This window comes from Ovis aries, chromosome 3, assembly GCF_016772045.2.
Source record: "Ovis aries strain OAR_USU_Benz2616 breed Rambouillet chromosome 3, ARS-UI_Ramb_v3.0, whole genome shotgun sequence".
NCBI classification, from domain to species: domain Eukaryota; kingdom Metazoa; phylum Chordata; class Mammalia; order Artiodactyla; family Bovidae; genus Ovis; species Ovis aries.
The window spans coordinates 138021298-138043894 of NC_056056.1; positions in this window are offsets into that span (position 1 = coordinate 138021298).

Consider the following 22597-nt stretch of genomic DNA (forward strand, 5'->3'; position numbering starts at 1 on the left):
AAAGAGTAGGACATGGCTGAAGCGACTTAGTATGCATATATCCATGTGATTTTAGTTGGCATTTCCCTGATAGTTAATGATGTTGAATGTTTTAAATATTTAGTAGGCATTAATGTATTTTCTTATATGAAGTGTTTGATCAAACTTTTTGCTCATTTTAAATTATATTTTTTATTAAGTAGAAGGAGTTTTTTAAAATTGATTTTAATTTTTTAATATAAATTTATTTATTTTAATTGGAGGTTAATTACTTTACAATATATGAAATGAATCACCAGTCCAGGTTTGATGCATGATATTGGATGCTTGAGGCTGGTGCAATGAGACGACCCAGAGGGATGGTACGAGGAGGGAGGAGGGAAGGGGGTTCAGGATGGGGAACACGTGTATACCTGTGGCGGATTCATATTGATGTATGGCAAAACCAATACAATATTGTAAAGTAGTAGGAGTTTTTAATGGGCTTCCTAGGTGGCTCAGGGGTAAAGAATGAGCCTCCAAAGCAGAAGACCCGGGTTTGATACCTGGGTTGGGAAGATGCCCTGAAGGAGGCAATGACAATATTCTTGCCTGGGAAATCCCATGGACAGAGGCTGGTGGACTAAGTCCATAGGGTCACAAAAAGTCAGACATGACTTAGCGACTAAACAACCACCAATGCCAGGAGTTTTTAATATATCTTGGGGACTAGTCCTTGTCATATCTGTATTTTATCTTTTCTCCCAGCCTTTGGGTTTTTTAAAATTATTTTTATTGTCTTTTGAAAAATTTGTTTATTTTAATTGAAGGATAATTACAATATTGTGATGATTTTTGAGATATATCAGTATGAATCGACCACACTGTCCCCTCCATCCTGAACCCCCTCCCTAGCCTCTCCACAACCTATCCCTCTGGTTGTCACAGAGCACCGGCTTTGGGTGCTCTGCTTCCTACATCAAACTCACACGGATTATCAATTTTATATATGGTAATACATATGTTTCAGTGCCATTCTCTCAAATCATCCCACCCTCTCCTTCTCCTGGTCCCATCACTTCATGGCGAATAGATGGGGAAACAATGAAAACAGTGACAGACTTTATTTTCTTAGGCTTCCAAATCACTGCAGATGGTGATTGCAGCCATGAAATTAAAAGACGCTTGCTCCTTGGAAGAAAAGTAGTCATATAAGGCCTGGCGACTTCCTGTGGAGTTAAACTCTAATGCAGGCCTGACAAAGCTGTGGACAATCCAGAGGAAGCCCTGGAGTGAGTCTAGACCATCCGACTTGTCCCACATCAGGCCAGAACAGCCAGGCCTTATATGACTGCCTCACTTAATCAGTGGTACAGTCTGTCCTTAGAAGGACACAGCCTTGGCAAGGTCACTTCCCGCACCTGAGGCAGACACTGAAGGAGCTAACAGCTGGAAGCTGTCTGCTAACTGCACGCCCTGCGTCTGGGCAACGTGCATTCGTGCTATCACTTCAGTCATGTCTGACTCTTTGCAACCCCATGACTATAGCCTGCCAGGCTTCTCGGTCTGTGAAATTTTTCCAGGCAAGAATACTGGAGTGGGTTGCCATTGCCCTCCTCCAGGGGATTTCCCCGACCAGGGATTGACCCTTGCATTAGCAGGCAGGTTCTTTACCACTAGCACCACCTGGGCAGCAGGTCTTACTAAAGCAGAATCTTGGCAGTTTCTCTCTGTGTCTGCCACAACCTACAAAAACAAGGCTAGTGGGACTTAACAGTTGTTGCTGCTATGATTAGTCTCTAGACTGTAACTTCTATTCCTTGCCCCCTTCCCTGAGACCCGTTGGAGCTTCCTTTCAACATCAGCTCACATTCTGCCAGGTGAGCCAGGACTGCATTGCTGAGGCATATGAGACTTAAATTTCTGTCCTTTATAGGATGTGGCACCTGTAACTACATGCCAAGATACATCCTGGATGATCACCTGAGTGCCACACATTTTCTCCATTATTTCTATCATGTAGGAACAGCCCTACCTCACAATGGTCATTGGTGACCATTCCTGCCATTGCTTCCTGCATCTCGGACATTTCACCTCGGATTAGTTCCCTACTACTCTATGCACACTTTTTAGATAAGACTTTTAGTGAGAAGCTATTGGTTTTAGGTTCTCTGTTGTTTTGTTTGTCAGAAATTGCTTTTATTTAATGTCTACTTGAAAGACAGTTGCCCTGAGTATAGAATTCTACATACATAGTTTCTCTTGGCTCGCTATCTTCTGGCTTTCTTCTGGTTGTCATGAAGACAAGCCCAATTTCATTCTCATCCCCAGGTGGATAATTGATCACTTATAGCTGCTTTTCTATACTCCATACATTTGATATTCATGGTAGTTCCACTATCATGTGGCTAGATTTATATTCATTTTTTATTAATCTGCTTTGTATTTATTGGAATTCCTGAAAGATATTTTACAGTATTACTTCTTCATCATCTGTGAACCCACTCCAGTGTTCCTGCCTGGAGAATCCCAGGGACGGGGGAGCCTGGTGGGCTGCCGCCTATGGGGTTGCACAGAGTCAGACACAACTGAAGTGACTTAGCAGCAGCAGCAGCAGCAGCAGCAGCATCTGTGAACTTTCGCAACTCTGATTAAACATATATTACATCTTCTATCATTCTGTTATCTTCTTTCTAGTATTTTTAATCTATTGTTTCTTAGAACTGCAAACTGATTAACTTCTTTGATTTAATAATACAATTTATCAGTTCGCTCTAAAACTGTATTTAGTCACTTGTTTAATTCAGCCTTGAAATTTTGGATTTCAATTATATGTGTGTGTTCATGTGTTTATTACATTTCTACAATTTCTGTTTGTTTTTTTTTTCTCAAATGACTTCATTGTGCTCAGTAAGTCTTATTCCTCAATATAAGTTTACATTGCAAACTTCCCTTATTTCTAAAAATGTATTTAAATAAGCTGTTTTATTTTTGGTAACTAATAATCCCAGTATCAAATATCTGGCATTTCTGATTCTTGATTTTGATCTCATTTCTCATTCATGGTGAGATTTTTTTCTATGTGTTTGATTTTCTTTTTAGTATCTGTGGTTCATTTTTCTTAGAAATTTTATCAGTGGGAATACTTTGAAACTTGAAATTGTGTCCCTCAGGTAAATTTTCACCCATCTATCACTTGTCCCAGAGCACAGCCAACCTGGAACTTTAAAATTAAATTCCTCACTTGATATGTTCAGAATCACATAAAGAAGCTGGAATTTAGAAATCCTCTTTAATGTTATGACCGTAAAATTTCCCTTTCCACTCAGAACCAATAGTCCCAGTTTATACATAATTCTAAATTAAAATCCCCACCAAGGATAGGCTGTAGGTTAAGGCTAATCTGTAAAGTGGAGCATCAGGAGTTCAACAGAAACCCTTGGGGTAAAGTCAGATTTGGCACTCACATCATTATGTTCTGGCTTTCGTTTGGCATTTGACTTTGCAAAATCCTTTTCTTTTTCCACGTTCCATAAATGTATTTAAAATGGTAATTTAGAAAAATACCATGTCCACTGATTTAACTTTTCCAGTTTCAACAGTCATTGAGGGTGTCCAGTCTGCTATATGCAAGAAAAAGTGATCCCTCAAATTTCTTTATTTACTATTACTAATTTTCATGAAAATGTTTTCATCCACATATAGATTGGGCACATTCTTTTAAATAAGTGTATAATATACTTATATGAATATACAGTAATTCTACTCTGCTTCTGGTACTTTTGCTAAGTCACTTCAATCGTATCTGACTCTGTGCAACCCCATAGACAGCAGCCCACCAGGCTCCCCCATCCCTGGGATTCTCCAGGCAAGAACACTGGAGTGGGTTGCCATTTCCTTCTCCAATGCATGAAAGAAAAAAGTGAAAGTGAAGTCACTCAGTCGTGTCTGACCCTCAGTGACCCCATGGACTGCAGCCCACCAGGCTCCAGGTTGTTTTTAATTATTATTATTACAAACAGGAATGTGTTTACCTCTGTGAACATAGGTAAGTATTGCTTTAGGACTGATTTCTAGAAATGAAATTTCAGGGTCAGAGATTAAATCTCACACAGTTAAATTTTTAACAAAATTTTTGAGGCAAGTTTATGTACAATAGCTATACATATGTAAAGTATACAGTTTGATAAGCTTTAACATATGTATACACCTATGACTAGCACAATGAGTATAATGGACAAGTTGTCATCCCTAAATATTTCCTTATGTTGCTCTGTGATCCCTCCCTTTCAACTCTATCATCCTAGTAGTCTACTAATTCTGTTATTTCTGCAGTAGTTTCAATTTATTGATTTTCCCACTCACTATGGATTATTTTCTGCTTATTTACATGCCTGGGAATTTTTTATTGTAACCATATAATATGAATTTTACCCTGTTAGAAGCTTGAAATCTTTTTGAATTCCTGAAAGTATTCTTGAGCTTTATTTGCAGAGCAGTTAGGTTACTTTCAGGTTTTGTTTTAAAGCTTCATTAGGCAAGACCAGAGCAGTCTTTAGTCATGTTTAATTTTCCCTAGTATTGAGGCAGTACTTTGCTGAACACTCTGAGGAAGAAATCACAAGGCCCACATGAAGGCAATTTCCAGACAGAGATATATGAGCACAGAGGAGCAGAAAGAGGAAAAAACAAAGCAAACAAGAAAGAACCCAATTCAAATTAGTCTGTGAGCCATAATTTCAAAACATGAGGAAAGACAGACCAAAAAAATTCAATAATCTTAAGAGGAATAACTGAATGAAAATTCACATTATGACCTATAATTACAAAAATCTTTTAAATAGATATAGTTAAAGACATTCAGAAGGATTAAATGAAGGCATAATTTCCATTTACAACAAACAGGTAACATGGCAGGGGAAAAAAAACAAGATCACAGAGATATAAAAATATTGCATTAGTATTTTGGAAAAAATGGCCACTAAAATGAAAATGCTACTTTATGAAATAAACCCTAGACTTTATTTAATTATTGGAATATCTCAATGTTGTTGAAGATGGACAGTCATACTGAGAAAGTCATACATAATGAAGCACATAGACACAAGATATTAAAGATATAAATGAGCTACTAAGAGGCTCCAACATTCTAATAGAAGGACTTAAGGGGGTCAAGGAAATAAAACATGAAGATATAAAGTCTGAAGACATAATTGTAACAAATTCTCCATAGTTTAAGAAAATATGACTAATAAGAAGAAACTAGTGGTTATTCCTGGGAAGAGGGAAAGAAGGAGGGTCAAGACAGGGAATTAGGAAGTACAAACTACTACATATAAAATGAATGAGCTACAAGTGTGTATTGTACAGCACAGGGAATATAATTAATTAATATATTAATTAATATAATATAATATTATAAATTGAGTATAACCTTTAAAAATTGTGAATCACTATGTGTGGCCTTCCCAGGTAGCTCAGTGGTAGGGAATCTGCCTGCCAAGCAGGAGATGCAGGTTCAATCCCACGTTCAGGAAGATTCCCTGGAGAAGGAAATGGCAACTCCCTCCAGTATTATTGCCTGGAGAATCCCATGGACAGAGAAGCCTGGTGGGCTGCAGTCCATAGGGTCTCAGAGTTGGACATGACTAAGTGACTAACATTTTCATGTTGTACACTTGAAATTTATATTGTAAACCAGCTGTACTTCAATAAAAAAATGGCTTGTCAAGTACTTCAAGGAAAGACAAATTCAGATTAGACAATGAAATGATAGATTAATGAAGAGAAGACTTCCAATTTCATCTTAGAGATGTTGATAACTGGAAGGAACACCACTGTTATCATTGCAACAATAAAATTGCTATACATACTGCAGATTAGCACTGCAGTTCTTGAACCCATAAGCAACTTCAGGTTCCAGGGCAAATGGCTAATTTGAAATCTAGAGAGAGACAGGCAACAGCATGGCTCCAGGATCTAAGCTTAACTAGAATAGATATCACTAAAAGCCATAGAAGCTGGTATGAAGAATAAACACATTTTTAAGAATTCCTAAAGACTGAGTATAGACTAGTGTGAGGATATAAGATGGGGCCCCTGAGACCACAGATACTAGAGGTTGACACTTTCTTGCAGGCTTTTCCTTTGAGAAATGTGTGAAGAAACAGAATACCCTAACAGAGCCTCCCTGTGGTGCTGGATGGAGTAGGCAACAGCAGCCTTTAGAGAAACTCCACTTAATCCCATCTCTTATATTCCCCTTATGGAACAAAAGCCTTAATCTGCATGGACTATATAATCAGAACCTTTAGCTTGAAGGTGCTGATAAAATTTCTTCACACCTTGGAAAGAGGAAAAAGGGTGGGGGAGGAGGAGGAGTACTACCCATGGAGAAAGGGCAGGAATTTGTGCTAGACAGAAAAAACATACACTGCCTACAGAGATACACATATAAGAATTACAGCAGAATTCCCATTAAAACCATGCAAACAGACAATGGAATGAAATCTTTAAAGTGCTGCAGAAAGAAATGGTCAATTGAGAATTATCAACTCAGAAAAAATAGCCTTCAAAATGAAAGAATAAATAAAGGCTCTCTTGGCAAGCAAAACATTAATTTATTGCCAGAAGACCTACTTTACAAAAAAGTTAAATGAGGCTTCTCAGGTATATGGGCTTCCTTGGTGGCTCAGAGGTTAAAGCGTCTGCCTGCAATGCGGGAGACCTGGGTTCGATCCCTGGGTTGGGAAGATCCCCTGGAGAAGGAAATGGCAACCCACTCCAGTATTCTTGCCTGGAGAATCCCATGGACGGGGGAGCCTTGTGGGCTATAGTCCACGGGGTCGCAAAGAGTCGGACACGATTGAACGACCTCACTTTCACTTTCTCAGGTATATAGAATATGATATAGGCTAAGACTTTGTGTGTGTGCATGCTAAGTTATTTCTGTTGTGTCCAACTTTTTGTGACCCTATGGACTGTAGCGCACCAGGCTCCTCTGTCCATGGGATTCTCCAGGCAAGAAAACTGGAGTGGGTTGTCATGCCCTCCTCCAGGGGATCTTTCCAACCCAGGGACTGAACCTACATCTTTTATGTCTCCAGCAAAATTTAACTATTTACAGAACAGCTGTCAATGAAAAGTGCTGGGGACCTACCAGAAAAGATCTTTGACAACTGAAGACATAAAGGAAACCATGATGAGACAGGTAGGATAGGGGGACTTATGATATAGTCAAGTACCATATCCCTGAGTGGGTGACCCATGAAAGGGAGAATGACTACATGAACAGGTTCTCACCAAGGATTGAGGGATCTGAACTCCACTTTAGGCTTGCCAACCTGTGGGTCCTGTGCCAGGAAGATAAACTCCCAGAACATTTGGCTTTGAAGGGCAATGGGGCTTGCTTGGGGAGTCCCAGAGGGCTGTGTGAAATAGAAACTCTACTCTTAAAGGAAACATGCAAAATCTCACATGTTCTGGTACCCAGGGCAGAAGCAATAATTTGAAAGGAGCCTGGGTCAGACCTACCTGCTGATCTTGGAGAATCTTCTGGAAAGACAGGCACCATTGGTTTTTGGGAACTCCTTCTACCATTGTGGACACTACTGCTGACAAGTGCCATTTTGGAATCCTCTCTCTAGCTTATTAGCCTCAGGACCCAGCCCTACCCCTGTCTAATGGCCCGTAGGCAACAGTACTGGTATATCTTGGACGAAGAAACTGACTGGGCAGGGACACAGCCCCATCCTCATAACATTGTACCACAGGAGGTGGTGACCAAAACCGTCCTAAAGAAAAAGAAACACAAGAAGGCAAACTGGTTGTCTGAGGAGGCTTTATAAACACCTGAGAAAAGAAGAGAAGTGAAAGGCAAGGAAGAAAGGGAGAAATATATCCAACTGAATGCAGAGGTCCAGAGAATAGCACAGGGAAGTAAGAAAGTCTTCTTAAGTGAACAGTGCAAAGAAATAGAGAAAAAAGAATAGGAAAGACTAGAGATCTCTTTGAGAAAATTGGAGATATCAAGGGAACATTTCATACAAAGATGGGCATGATAAAGGACAGAAGCTATAAGGACTTAATAGAAGCACAAGATACTAAGAAGAGGTGACAAGAATACACAAAAGAATACAAAAAAGGTCTTCATGACCTGGATAATCACGATGGTGTGGTCACTCACCTAGAGCCAGGCATCCTGGGGTGTGAAGTCAAGTGAGCCTTAAGAATCATTACTCCAAACAAAGTTAGTGGAAGTGATGGAATTCCAGCTGAGCTATTTCAAATCCTAAAAGATGATGCTGTGAAAGTGCTGCACTCAATATGCCAGCAAACTTGGAAAACCCAGAAGTGGCCACAGGACTGGAAAAGGTCAGTTTTCATTCCAATCCCAAAGAAGGTAAGTGCCAAAGAATGTTCTAAATACTGTACAGTTGCACTCATTTCACATGCTGGCAAGGTAATGCTCAAAATCCTTCAAGCTAGGCTTCAACAGTATGTGAATTGAGAACTTCCTGATATACAAACTGGGTTTAGAAAAGGAAAACCCATAAATCAAATTGCCAACTGGATCATAGAGAAACCAAGAGAATTCCAAGGATTCCAGAGAAACATCTACTTCTGCTTCAGTGACTATGCTAAAGCCTTTGACTGTGTGGATCACAAAGAACTGTGGAAATTTCTTAAAGAGATGGGAATACCAGACCATCTTATCTGTCTCTTGAGAAACCTGTATGCAGGTCAAGAAAAAACAGTTAGAACCAGACATGGAACAATGGACTGGTTCCCAACTGGGAAAGGAGTACATCAAGGCTGTATATTGTCACCCTGCTTATTTAACTTCTATGTAGAGTACATCGTGAGAAGTGCCAGGCTGGATGAATCTCAAGCTAGACTCAAGTTTGCTGGAAGAAATATCAACAACTTCAAATATGCAGATGATACCACACTAATGGCAGAAAGTAAAGAGGAAATAAAGAATTTCTTGATAAAGGTAAAAGAGAAGAGTGAAAAAACTTGGCTTAAACAACACTCACAAAACTAACATCATGGCATCTGGTCCCATCATTTCATGGCAAATATATGGGGAAAAAGTGGAAACAGTGACAGATTTCCTTTTCTTGACCTCCAAAATCACTATGGACAGTAACCAGAGTCAAGAAATTAAAGACACTAGTTCCTTGGAAGGACAGCTATGACAAACCTAAACAGCATATTAAAAAGCAGAGACATTACTTTGCCGACAAAGGTCCATGTAGTCAAAGCTATGGTTTTTTCCCAGTAGTCATGTATGGATATGAGAGTTGGACTGTAAAGAAAGCTGAGCACCATAAAAAAGGCTGACCTCTCTAGGAGGTCTTGAACCCGGGTCTCCTGCACTGCAGGCAGATTCTTTACTTCTGGGCTACCAGGAAACCCCCTTAAATCTCAGCATTCAAAAAAGTAAAATCATGGCCTCTGGTCCCATCACTTCATGGAAAATAAATGGGAAACAATGGAAACAGTGACAGGTTTTCATTTCTTGGGCTCACAAATCGCTGCGGACCATAACCACAGTCAAGAAATTAAAAGACGTTTGTTCCTTGGCAGGAAAGTTAGGTTGACAAACCTAGACAGCGTGTTAAAAAGCAGAGATATTCTTTTGCCAACAAAGATCTGTATAGTCAAAGCTATGGTTTTTCCAGTAGTCATGTATGGATGTGAGAGTTGGACCATTTAAGAAGGCTGAGCACTGGAGAATTGATGCTTTTGAACTGTGGTGTTGGAAAAGACTCTTGAGAGTCTCTTGGACTGCAAGGAGACCAAACCAGTCAATCCTAAAGGAAATCAACCCTGAATACTCATCAGAAGGACTGATGCTGAAGCCAAAGCTTCAGTACTTTGGCCACCTGATGTGAAGAGCTAACTCATTAGAAAAGACCCTGATGCTGGGAAAGATCAAAGACGGGAGGAGAAGGGGACAACAGAGGATGAAATGGTTGGATGGCATCACCAACTCGATGGACATGAGTTTGAGCAAGCTCCAGGAGATGGTGAAGGACAGGGAAGCCTGCTGGGGGTCGCAAAGAGTCAGACATGACTGAGCGACTGAACAACAACAACTCCTTTTCCCGCTGAGTCCAAAGGCCTGTTCTTTATGTCTGTGTCTCCTTTGCTGTCCTGCATGTATGATCATTGGTACCATCTTTCAAGATTCCATGTGTATATGTGAATATATGGTATTTGTCTTTCTCTTTCTGACTTACTTCACTCTGTATAATAGGCTCTATGTTCATCCACCTCATGAGAACTGACTAGAATGTGTTCATTTTTGTAGCTGAGTCACATTCCATTGTGTATATGTACCGCAACTTCCTTATCCATTCATCTGCTGATGGACATTTAGGTTGCTTCCATGTCCTAGCTATTGCAGATACGAGGCTGCAATGAACATTGGGGTACATGTGTCTTTTTCAGTTCTGGTTTCCTCAGGGTATATGCCCAGTAGTGGGATTGCTAGTTTGTATGGTGGTTTTATTCATAGTTTTTAAAGGAATCTCTATACTGTTCTCCATAGTGGCTGTATGAGTTTGCATTCCTACCAACAGTGTAAGAGGGTTCCCTTTCCTGCACACCTTCTCCAGTATTTATTGTTTGTATACTTTTTGATGATGATTATTCTGACCAGTGTGAGATGATACCTCATTATGGCTTTGATTTGCATTTCTCTAAAAATGACTGATGTTGAATGTCTTTTCATGAGTTTATTAGCCAGCTGTATGTCTTCTTTGAATATTTGTCTGTTTAGGTGTTCTGCCCACTCTTTGATTGGGTTGTTTATTTTTTGTTATTAAGCTGCATGAGCTGCTTGTATGTTTTGGAGATTAATTCTTTGTCATTTGCTTCCTTTGCTATTATTTTCTCCTATTCTGAGGGCTGTCTTTCACCTTGCTCACAGTTTTATTCATTGTGCAAAAGCTTTTAAGTTTAATTAGGTTCCACTTGTTTATTTTTGTTTTTGTTTCCATTACTTTGGGAGGTGGGTCATAGAGGATCTTGCTGTGATTTATATCATTGAGTTTTCTGCCTATGTTTTCCTGTTAAGAGTTTTATAGTTTCTGGTCTTACATTTAGGTCTTTAATCCATTTTGAATTTATTTTTGTGTATGGCGTTAGAAAGTGTTCTAATTTCATTCTTTTACATGTAGTTGACCAGTTTTCCCACCACCACTTGTTGCTAATACTATCTTCTCCACTGTATACTTTTGCCTCTGTTGTCAAAGAGAAGATGTCCATAGGTGTGTGGGTTTGTCTCTGGTCTTTCGGTTTTGTTCCATTGATCTGTATTTCTGTTTTCATGCCAGAACCATACTATCTTGATGCCTTTAGCTTTGTAGTATAGTCTGAAGTCAGGAAGGTTGATTCCTCCAGTTTCATTCTTCTTCCTCAAGATTGCTTTGGCTATTCCGGGTCTTTTGTGTTGCCATACAAATTGTGAAATTATTTGTTCTAGTTCCATGAAAAATACTACTGGTAATTTGATAGGGGTTGCACTGAATCTATAGATTGCTTTGGATAGTATAGACATTTTCACTATATTGATTCTTCCAATCCAAGAACATGGTATATTTTTCCATCTATTAATGTCATCTTTGATTTCTTTCATAAGTGTTTTTATAGTTTTCTGTATGTAGATCTTTTGTCTGTTTAGGTAAATTTATTTCTAGATATTTCATTCTTTTTGTTGCAGTGATGAATGGGATTGTTTCCTTAATTTTTGTTTCTGTTTTTTCATTATTAGTGTGTAGAGATGCAAGGGATTTCTGCATATTAATTTTATATCCTGTGACTTTACTATATTCACTGATTAGCTTTAGCAGTTTTCTGGTGGCATCTTTAGGGTTTTCTATGTAAAGGATCTTGTCATCTGCAAACAGTGAGAGTTTTACTTCTTCCTTTCCAAACTGAATTCCTTTTGGTTCTTTTTCTTCTCTGGTTGCAGTGTCTAGGACTTCCAAAACTATGTTGAATAGTATTGGGTCAGAGTGGGCAGCCTTGTCTTTTTCCTGATTTTAGAGGAAATGCTTTCAATTATTCACCATTGAGGATAATGTATGCTGTGGGTTTGTGGTATATTGCTTTTAGTATGTTGAGGTAAATTCAGTCTATCCCTAGCCTCTGGAGAGTTTTTTCATCATAAATGAGGGTTGAGTTTTGTCAGAACCTTTCTCTGCATCTATTGAAATAATCATATGGTTTATATCTTTCAATTTGTAAATACGGTGTATCACACTGATTGATTTGTAGAAACTGAAGAATCCTTGAATCCCTGGATAAAGCCTACTTGATCATGATATATGATTTTTAAATATGTTGTTGGATTCTATGTGCTAGAATTTTATTGAGGATTTTTGCGTCTATGTTTATCTATGATATTGGCCTGTAATTTTCTGTTTCTATGACATCTTTCCCATAGAAAAGACCCTGATGCTGGGAAAGATGGATGGCAGGGGAAGAAAGGGGTGACAAAGGACAAGATGGTTCGATGGCATCACCAGCTTAATGGATATGAGTTTGAGCAAGCTCTGGAAGATGGTGAAGGACAAGGAAGCCTGGCGTGCTGCAGTCTCCTTGCAAGTGTTCGATCTCCTTGTAGTCCAAGGGACTCTCAAGAGTCTTCTTCATCACCACAGTTCAAGAACATCAATTCTTTGGTGCTCAGTCTTCTTTATGGTCCGACTCTAACAACCATACACGACCATGGGAAAAACCATAGCTTTGACTCTACAGACCTTTGTTGGCAAAGTAATGTCTCTGCTTTTTAGTATGCTGTCTAGGTTTGTCATACCTTTTCTTTCAAGGAGCAAGTGTCTTTTAATTTCATGGCTGCAGTCACCATCTGCAGTGATTTTGGAGCCCAAGGAAATAAAGCCTGTCACTGTTTCCATTGTTTCTCCATCTCTTTTGTGTGAAGTGATGAGACTGGATGCCATGATCTTCATTTTTTGAATGTTGAGTTTTAAGCCAGCTTTTTCACTTTCCTCTTTCACTTTCATCAAGAGGCTCTTTAGTTCCTCTTTGCTTTCTGCCCTTAGGATGGTATCATCTGCATATCTGAGGTTATTGATATTTCTCCCAGCAATCTTGATTCCAACTTGTGCTTCATCCAGCCTGGAATTTTGGCTGATGTACTCTGCATATAAGTTAAATAAGGAGGGTGACAATATACAGCCTTGACGTACTCCTTTCCCAATTTGGAACCAGTCCATTGTTCCATGTCCAGTTCTAACTGTTGCTTCTTGACCTGCATACAGGTTTTGCAGGAGGCAGGTAAGGTGATTGGTATTCCTATCTCTTTAAGAATTTTCCAGTTTGTTGTGATCCACACAGGCAAAGGCTTTAATGTAGTCAATGAAGCAGAAGTACATGTTTTTCTGAAATTCTCTTGTTTTTTCTATGATCCAGTAAATGCTGGCAATTTGATCTCTGGTTCCTCTGCCTTTTCTGTATCCAGCCTGTAAGTTACTTCCAAATCTAAGTTCTCAGTTTTGAGCATTACTTTGCTAGCATGTGAAATGAATACAAGTGTGCTATAGTTTGAGGATTCTTTGGCTTTGCCTTTCTTTGGGATTGAAATGGAAACTGACCTTTTCCAGTCCTGTGGCCACTGCTGAGTTTTCCAAATTTGCTGGCATATTGAGTGAAGCACTTTAACAGCATCATCTTTTAGGATTTGAGATAGCTCAGCTGAAATTCCATCACCTCCACTAGCTTTATTTGTAGCGATACTTCCTAAGACTTCTTGAATTTGCATTCCAGGATGTCTGTCTCTCAGGTGTGAGTGATCATACCATCGTGGTTATCTGGGTCAGAAAGATCTTTTTTGTATAGTTCTTCTGTGTATTCTTGCCACCTCTTCTTAATATCTTCTGCTTCTGTTAGGTCCATACAATTTCTGTCCTTTATTGTGCCCATCTTTGTATGAAATGTTCTTGAAGAGATCTCTAGTCTTCCCCATTCTATTGTTTTCCTCTATTTCTTTGCATTGTTCACTTAAGAAGGCTTTTTCATCTCTCCTTGCTATTCTTTGGAACTCCGCATTCAGATGGGTATATCTTTCTTTTTCTCCCTTGCATTTTGCTTCTCTTCTTTTCTTAGCTATTTGTAAGGCCTCCTCAAGACAACCATTTTGCCTTTCTTTTTCTTGGGGATGGTTTTGATCACTGCCACCTGTACAGTGTTATAAACCTCCACCCATAGTTCTTAAGGCACTCTGTCTGTCAGATCTAATCCCTCAGAGAGGGAGGGACTCTGCAAATGCTTCTGGCATGTGTGGGGAGCACTCACAGTGGTTGGACCACACAGAGGTTGCCACAGCCCAATGTGCACATGCACCTTCCAGGGCCAGGCTCCTGGGTATGCTGCAAGGGCAGTCCCAGGTGGGCTGTGCTCCTCAGGGGAGCTGGTCTAAGGCTATGATACTCTTGGCAGATCTGAGCCTTCCAGAATCCCAGAAGATGTGGGTAGGAACTGGCCGTCTGTTCACAGCTTGGTGGCTGATGCCATTTCTGGGGCCAAAACTGCAGTGATCTCTTACCTTCTACCTCTGGCTGTCTCGCACCTGCCTCTCTGCCTCTGGGGCCATAAATGGCAACTGGCTCATCCCCTCTTCAGTATTTTCCAGGACATGATCCTTTGTTCTGTGAGCACACCAGGGGTCAGAGTGGTACGTTAGAACCTCCCTGAGGGAATGGTCCTCTGTTTCTCTTTGTTTTTCTGGCAGTCCCACAGTATTTCTGTCTGTGCTGTGTCACATTAGCCCCCTCAGAGTGGCCTTAGATCTTTTCCCCGAGGACTGATGACACAGCCCCACACCTCCACACTCAGCCTGCACTGGCTGCGGGCATACACAAGCATGTGAGCCACTTCTCAGCTGGAAATTGCCATTCTTTTTTATTTCAGTGGTCAGTTTTCTTGATTATGCTTCCATTTGAGGTTCCCAAGCTCCCTACTGATCCCGCCTGTGAGAGGGTTTCCTACTGTATGGAAACTTATCCTTCACGACTCCCTCCCCAGGATGGTCCCTGGTCCCTGTCCTGAAATCCTTTGTCTCCCTTTTCATCTTTATCCTTTGCCTTGCCTCGTTCTGAGGAGACTAGTTTGCCTTTCTGGGCATCTGGGGTCCTCTGGCAGTGTTCAGAAGTCATTGTGAGAGTTGCTCCACATACAGATGATCTTTTGATGTGTTTGTTGGGGAGAAAGTGGTCTCCCCATCCTATTCGTCCACTATCTTGGGATCACGCCCCTGTATTGTCTTTTAAGTGCAGTGTTTAAAGAACCAGCTTCATTCACTTCACTTTTTCTCATATAAAACTGGTGGCTACAGCTGGAGCCTGGGTTCTCTCCATAGAAACTCTGAGGTGGATCTTTACAAGAAGGTCAGTGAATTACTGATAAGGAGACTTGGTGATCTCTGTCTCTTTCCATAGATCAGGGGTGAGATAATTATATATCCTGGAAATGGCATTAGAAGTAGCCTTGGCGAAGTTGCCCAGATTGGCAGGGTGACCCCTTGCAGAGGTACAGCAGTGGGTGATCAGTCCTGGCCATCAGCAGGAGCTTCTTATGCACAGGTGCCAAGACAATGCCAGTGCCCCTGGGGCAGAGATGAGGTGCTAGGTGCAAATTTTTAAATTTTGATGAGATTTAAACCATATATTTTCTATTGTACTTCCTGCTTTTTCTGTCCTAAAAAATTTTTGCCTAACACAAGGTCGCAAGAGATTTTCTCCTGTTTTCTCCAGAAGTTGTTTTTAATTGAGGTATAATTGACAGATACCATATTAGTTCCAAGTAGATAACATAATGATTTGAGATTTGTATGTATTGAAAAATGATCACCACAGGGGATTCCCTGGAGGTCCAGTGCTTCCACTGTAGAAGGCATGGGTTTAATCCCTGGTTGGGGAGCTAAGATCTTACATGCTGTGCTGCTGCTGCTGCTAAGTCACTTCAGTCGTGTCCGACTCTGTGCAATCCCATAGACGGCAGCTCACCAGGCTCCTCCATCCCTGGGATTCTCCAGGCAAGAACACTGGAGTGGGTTGCCATTTCCTTCTCCAATGCATGAAAGTGAAAAGTGAAAGTGAAGTCACTGAGTCTTGTCCAACTCTCAGCGACCCCATGGACTGCAGCCCACAAGGCTCCTCCATCCATGGGATTTTCCAGGCAAGAGTACTGGAGTGGGGTGCCATTGCCTGCTCCAGCATGGCCAAAAAAAGAAAAATGATCACCACTTAAGTCTAGTTAACATCCATCACATAAGTAGTGACAAATTTTTTTCTTATAGAACTTTTAACATTTGCTATCTTAGCAACTTTCAAATATGCAATACTGTATTATTAACTGTAGACATCATGTTATATAGTATATCCTCATGACTTACTTATTTTATAGTTGGAAGCTTGTACCTTTTGACCTCCTTCTCATTTTGCCCACTCCCCATTTCCTGACTATGGCAGCCATTACTGTTTTTTGTATCTCTGAGCTTGGTGATTTTTTTTGTTTTTGTTTTTTAGATTCCACATATAAGTGGGTTCCTATAGTATTTACCTTCTCTGTCTGACTCATTTGACTGAAGCATAATATCTTCAAGGGCCCATCCGTGTTGTCACAGATGGCAAGATTTCATTCCTTTTTTATGGCTGAATAGTATGCCATTTTATACATATACCACAGCTTCTTGTTATCTTAGCTATAGTAAATAATGCTGCAGTGAACATGGAGGGTACATACATTCTTTTCCAGCTAGTGTTTTAGGTTTGTTTGTTTGTTTTGGTGAATACCCAGAAGTGGAATTGCTGGATCATACTGTATTCCTAGTTTAGGTTTCTTGAGGCACTCTATACTTTTTTTTTCCATAATGGCTATAGAAATTTACATTCCCACCAACGGTACACAAGAATTTCCTTTTCTCCATGTTCTTGCCAACACTTTTTTAATTGTCTTTTAATGCTAGACATTATTACATGTGTGAGGTGATATCTTATTGTGATTTTGATTTGCATTTCCCTGATGATTTGTGATGCTGAGCACCTTTTCATGTACCAATTTTTATTTGTATGTCTTCTTTAGAAAAATGTCTATTTAGATCTTCTGCCCATTTTAATGACTTTTTTTGCTATTGAGTTGTAAGAGTTCTTTATATATTTTGGATATTAACCTTTTATCAGATATATGATTTGCAAATAATTTCTCTCATTCATTAGGTTACCTTTTCATTTTGTTAATGATTTCCTTTGCTGTGCAGACTTTTTAATTTGATGTTGCTCTACTTTATTTAACTTCATTCTTTTTTGTTGTTGTTGTTTAATGAATTTTATTTATTTATTTATTTTTAAAAATTTATTTATTTTAATTGGAGGCTAATTACTTTACAATATTGTATTGGTTTTGCCATACTTCATTCTTAATATAAAAGGTCTTCCATCAATTTATTTCCTTGTCAGTAATATTTTTATTCTCTCTAAAAGCTTTTAATATTAAAAAAACATCTTTGATGATACTACTTCAGATCATTAGAATGGCTATTATTAAAAATCAGAAAAATGTTTTGTAAAGGATGTGGAAAAATTTGAACCCTTATGCACAGCTGGTGGAAATGTAAAATACTGCAGCACTATGGAAAACAGTATATGGATGACAGGTCCTCAAAAAAAATTGAACATAGAGTTGTCATATGATCCAGCAGTTCTGTCTATATGCTTAAAAGAATTAAAAGCAAGGCCTTGAGCATATTATTTTTACCCTCATGTTCACAGCAGCAGGGCTTCCCAGGTGGTGCTAGTTGTGAAGAATTCACCTGCCAATGCAGGAGATGCAAGAGATGAGGGTTCAATTCCTGGATCAGAAAGATCCCTTGGAGTAGGAAATGGAAACCCAGTATTCTTGTCTAGAAAATTCCATGGCCAGAGGAACCTGGTGGACTACCATGGGACTTCAAAGAGTCGGACACGACTGAGTGACTCAGCACTACTACTACTCCAGTGCTATTCAATATAGTCAAAAGTTAGAAGCAACCTGATTGTTTGTCCAAAAATTAATAAACAAAATGTGCATATGTATAAAATAGAAAAATTTTCAGTTTTAAAAAGGAAGGAAATTCTGACATGTGCAGTAACTTGAGGACATAATGCTAACAAGCTAAACAAGCTAATAACTACAAAACAATTATTGTATAATTCTGGCTACATGGGGTGTATAGAATAGTCAGATTCATAGAGACAGAATGCATTGTGTTAGTTGTCAGGGGCTGAGAAAAGGGAGAGTTGGCAGTTACTGTTTAATGTTTGGAGTTTCAGTTTGGGAAAGTGAAAACGTTCTGGAGATGAATGGTGATGACAGTTGCACAACTATGTGAATGTACGTAAAGCTACTGAACTGTACTTTTGAATGTTTAAAACAGCAAAAGAGACACAGACATATAGAACAGTCTTTTGGACTCTGTGGGAGAGGGAGAGGGTGGGATGATTTGGGAGAATGGCATTGAAACATGTATAATATCATATAAGAAATGAATCACCAGTCCAGGTTCAATGCAGGATACAGGATGCTTGGGGCTGGTGCACTGGGATGACCCAGAGGGATGGTACGGGGAGGGATGTGGGAGGGGGGTTCAGGATGGGGAACATGTGTACATCCGTGGCAGATTCATGTTGATATATGGCAAAACCAATACAATATTGTAAAGTAATTAGCCTCCAATTAAAATAGATTAAAAATTTTTTAATAAAAAAATAGTTTACAATAACCTTTGATACTCATCAGTTTCACTAGAATATGCTTTACCATTGATTTATATTTATTTATCCTGCTTAGTGTTAATACACTTTCAATAAATAAGATACATCCTTATGGAACATTCCTTGGTTCTTTATTAAAGTATTCTCTATCATTCATTTACCTTTTGAAGCTTTTGGATAGTCTCAGTAGGGCTCTATAATATATGCAATTTCTCAACGTATTTTTGTCTCTTAAATGCTCTTCCTTTTTTATGTCTTATTTTGCTATGTTGAATTCTGAGAGAATTTTGTAATACTCTCTTCAAAATCACCCATTCATTTTTAACCAGTGTAGTATAGAGATTATTCAATCCATTACAGTTTTAAGTTTAATGAGAATACTTGTAAAGAGATCTAGTAATTTATTTCATAAGCTGTTTGATCTTATTTCATTTTTACCTTTATTTTTCCAGAAATTCTTTTTTAATATTTAAACCATATCATTCATTTGTTTCTTTGAGTATCCTAAAATCATCTGTGCAAAAGTCTATTTGTAGGGTTCCAAAGTAGTAGTAAATTGATGATTTTGTTGGCTAGATTTATATGAGGGTCATGAAGAGGATGACAGAGGATGAGAGGATTGGATAGCACCATCAACTCAATAGTCATGAGTTTGAGCAAACTCTGGGAGATAGTGAAGGGCAGGGAAGCCTGATGTACAGCAGTCCATGGGGTTACAAAGAGTCAGATGCAACTAAGCAAGTGAACAACAAGAAAAGGATATTTTTCACAATTTTAAATTCCATGTTATTTCAACAAAAGCATATAGAATCCTCTGACCTGTGCATGCTTCATGTGGTGTCTTGCACATTATGAAGTCAATAAATAATTTTTGAAATCAGTACTCTGTACAATTCAAATAATGAGTTGCCAAAAGAATGATAAGATATCTGAATAAGGGAAGGAGGAAGAGGAGAGGTATGATAATCACGTCAGTATTTCTTGGTGGTGCTGATAACTTTTCCAATGCATATAGATGAAGCTCACTGAGTAATATGAAATAAAATCATCTGGTGTCAAACCAACAGTGCAAGATTCAGAGAATAAGTCATGTATGAATGTGAGAGTTGGACTGTGAAGAAGGCTGAGCACCAAAGAATTGATGCTTTTGAACTGTGGTGTTGGAGAAGATTCTTGAGAGTCCCTTGGACTGCAAGGAGATCCAACCAGTCCATTCTGAAGGAGATCAGTCCTTGCTGTTCTTTGGAAGGACTGATGCCAAAGCTGAAACTCCAATACTTTGGCCACCTCATGTGAAGAGTTGACTCATTGGAAAAGACTCTGATGCTGGGTGGGATTGGGGGCAGGAGGAAAAGGGGACAACAGAGGATGAGATGGTTAGATGGCATCACCAACTTGATGAACATTAGTTTGAGTGAACTCCAGGAGTTGGTGATGGACAGGGAGGCCTAGCGTGCTGCCATTCATGGGGTCACAGAGAGTCGGACATGACTGAGCGACTGAACTGAACTGAACATCATACTCAGTGGTGAAAGACCAAAACCTTTTTTGCTAAATCAGAAATAAGACAAGGAGGTCCACTTTTACCACTGCTATTCAACATCTGGCTTGAAGTTTTAGTCAGCAGTTAGGCAAGAAAAAGATATAAAACACATTCAAACTGGAAAGAAAGTTAAATTGTCCCTATTTGGAGATAATGTAATCTTATATATAGAAAAGCCTAAATACGCCATAGATGACATGATCTTACATGCAAAAATATCCAAAGAACCCACACAAAAAAATTACTCCACCTAATAAATAAATTTGACAGAGTTGTAGGGTACAGCATCAACATGCAAAAAATCATTTGAGAGACAAAGTCAGCAATGAGCAGGCTGAAAATTGAGAAAACAAATCCATTTATAGGGGCATTTGAAGGAATAAAATACAAGGAGGTACGAGCTATATATACACTGAAAACTCTAAAACATTGTTGAAGAAAATTAGGGAACACCTAAATAAATGGAAAGATATGTTGTGCTCATGGATTAGAATATTTAATACTGTTGAGATGTCAGTACTACCCAAAGTCATCTACAGGTTTAATTGAATTTGTACCACAATTCCAATGGTCTTTGTGCAGAATTGGAAAAGTCAGTCCCCAAACCATAGTGACTTGCAAGTGGCCTAGAATAGTCAAAACTAAGTCAATGTTCCAAACAATTGAACAAAGTTGGAGGACACTCTTCCTGATTTCCAAGCTTGCTCCAATGCTGCAGTAATCAAAACAGTGAGGTGCTGTGGGGGCCTAAATGGGAAACCTTAAAAAAGAAAAAGAGAAGGGCTAGCTTTGCGGTGGGAAACTAAAATGGCGCCTGGCGGAAGAAATAGGGGCGTGGTCTATGTTGTTTGTCAAAACTTTTGATTGGCTCTCTTGATTTCCCTGCACTTGGACAGTGCGTGATCACCATAGACTCCTGTTATAATGTTGGCACATGATGATTTGACCTTTAACGTGATTGGTGCAACTATGGAAAGTCCCTCGCAAAACCCCAGCTTGCCTTTATAAGCTGGGAGCTTGCAGCAATAAATCGGAACTGCTCAGATGGAACCCCTGTCGCTCTCACTCGTGGAGGGGCTGGGTTGGCGTACAGCAGGCTCACTTTTTCTCGGGACCCCTCAGCTCTGCTGAGGGAAGTTCCACTGCCTCTCTCTTTCTGCGGAGCGCCCCCTGCAAGGTGCTAACCTAAATAAGACATATTGACCAGTGGAATATAACTAAGAATCCATAAGTAAGCCCATTCATCTTTGGCCAATTGATTTTCCACAAGAGAGCTAAAATTATTCAATGAGGAAAGGATAGTTTTCTCTATAGATGTTGCTGGGACAACTTGATATCCACATTCAGAAATTGAACCCTTACCTCAAACCTTTTTTAAAAAATTAGCTCAAAATGTATTAAACACCTGAATATGAGCCAACACTATAAGGAAATAGGGATAAATCATTATAACCTTGAACTTTGCAATAGATTTTAGAAATGACAACAATCAACAGAAGAATGATACATTAGGCTTTACCAAAATAGACACTTGTGCGTTAAATGACAGTATCACTAATGTAAAAAGACAATGTGCAGAATGAGAAAATTATTTTCAACTCATGTATCTGATAACATTTTTATCACCACAAAAAATACAAAATAACACCTGTATACATTAAGTATTAGCTCTTCATTTTCTCCTCCCCCACAATCATAGACTTTCTGTTTAAATTTACTGATCCTGGATATTTCATGTAAATGGAATCATAGTGTATGTTGCCTTTTGGGTCTGACTTGTTTCACTTGGCATAATGGTTTTGAGGTTCATTCACACTGTAGTATGTATTAGTGCTTCATTTTCTTTTCACGTCTGGGTATTACCCTATTGCATGGTTATACCAAATTTTTTTTCCATTCATCACATTTTTGTCCCTGTAGTGAAGCTATGAAATTGATATAGAAGTATTTATAAGAGTACCTGTTTTAAATTCTTTTGAGAATAACGAATGGAGTTTCTGGGTCATATGGTAATTCTATGTTCAATTCTTAGAGGAACTACCAAACTCTTTTCCACAGCTACTGTGCAATTTTACCTTCCTACCAGCAGCAGTGTATGAAGGTTCCATCTTCTCCATATCCTCACAAACAGTATTTTGTCCTTTTTAAAAGATAGTCATCCTAATAAGTATGAAGTAGAATCTTATTGTGGTTTTCACTTGCATTATCTTAATGGTTAATGATATTGTGTCTTTTGTTCATATTGGCCATTTATATATGTTCTTTAGAACAGTGGTCCCCAATATTTTTGGCGCCAGGGACCAGGTTCATAGAA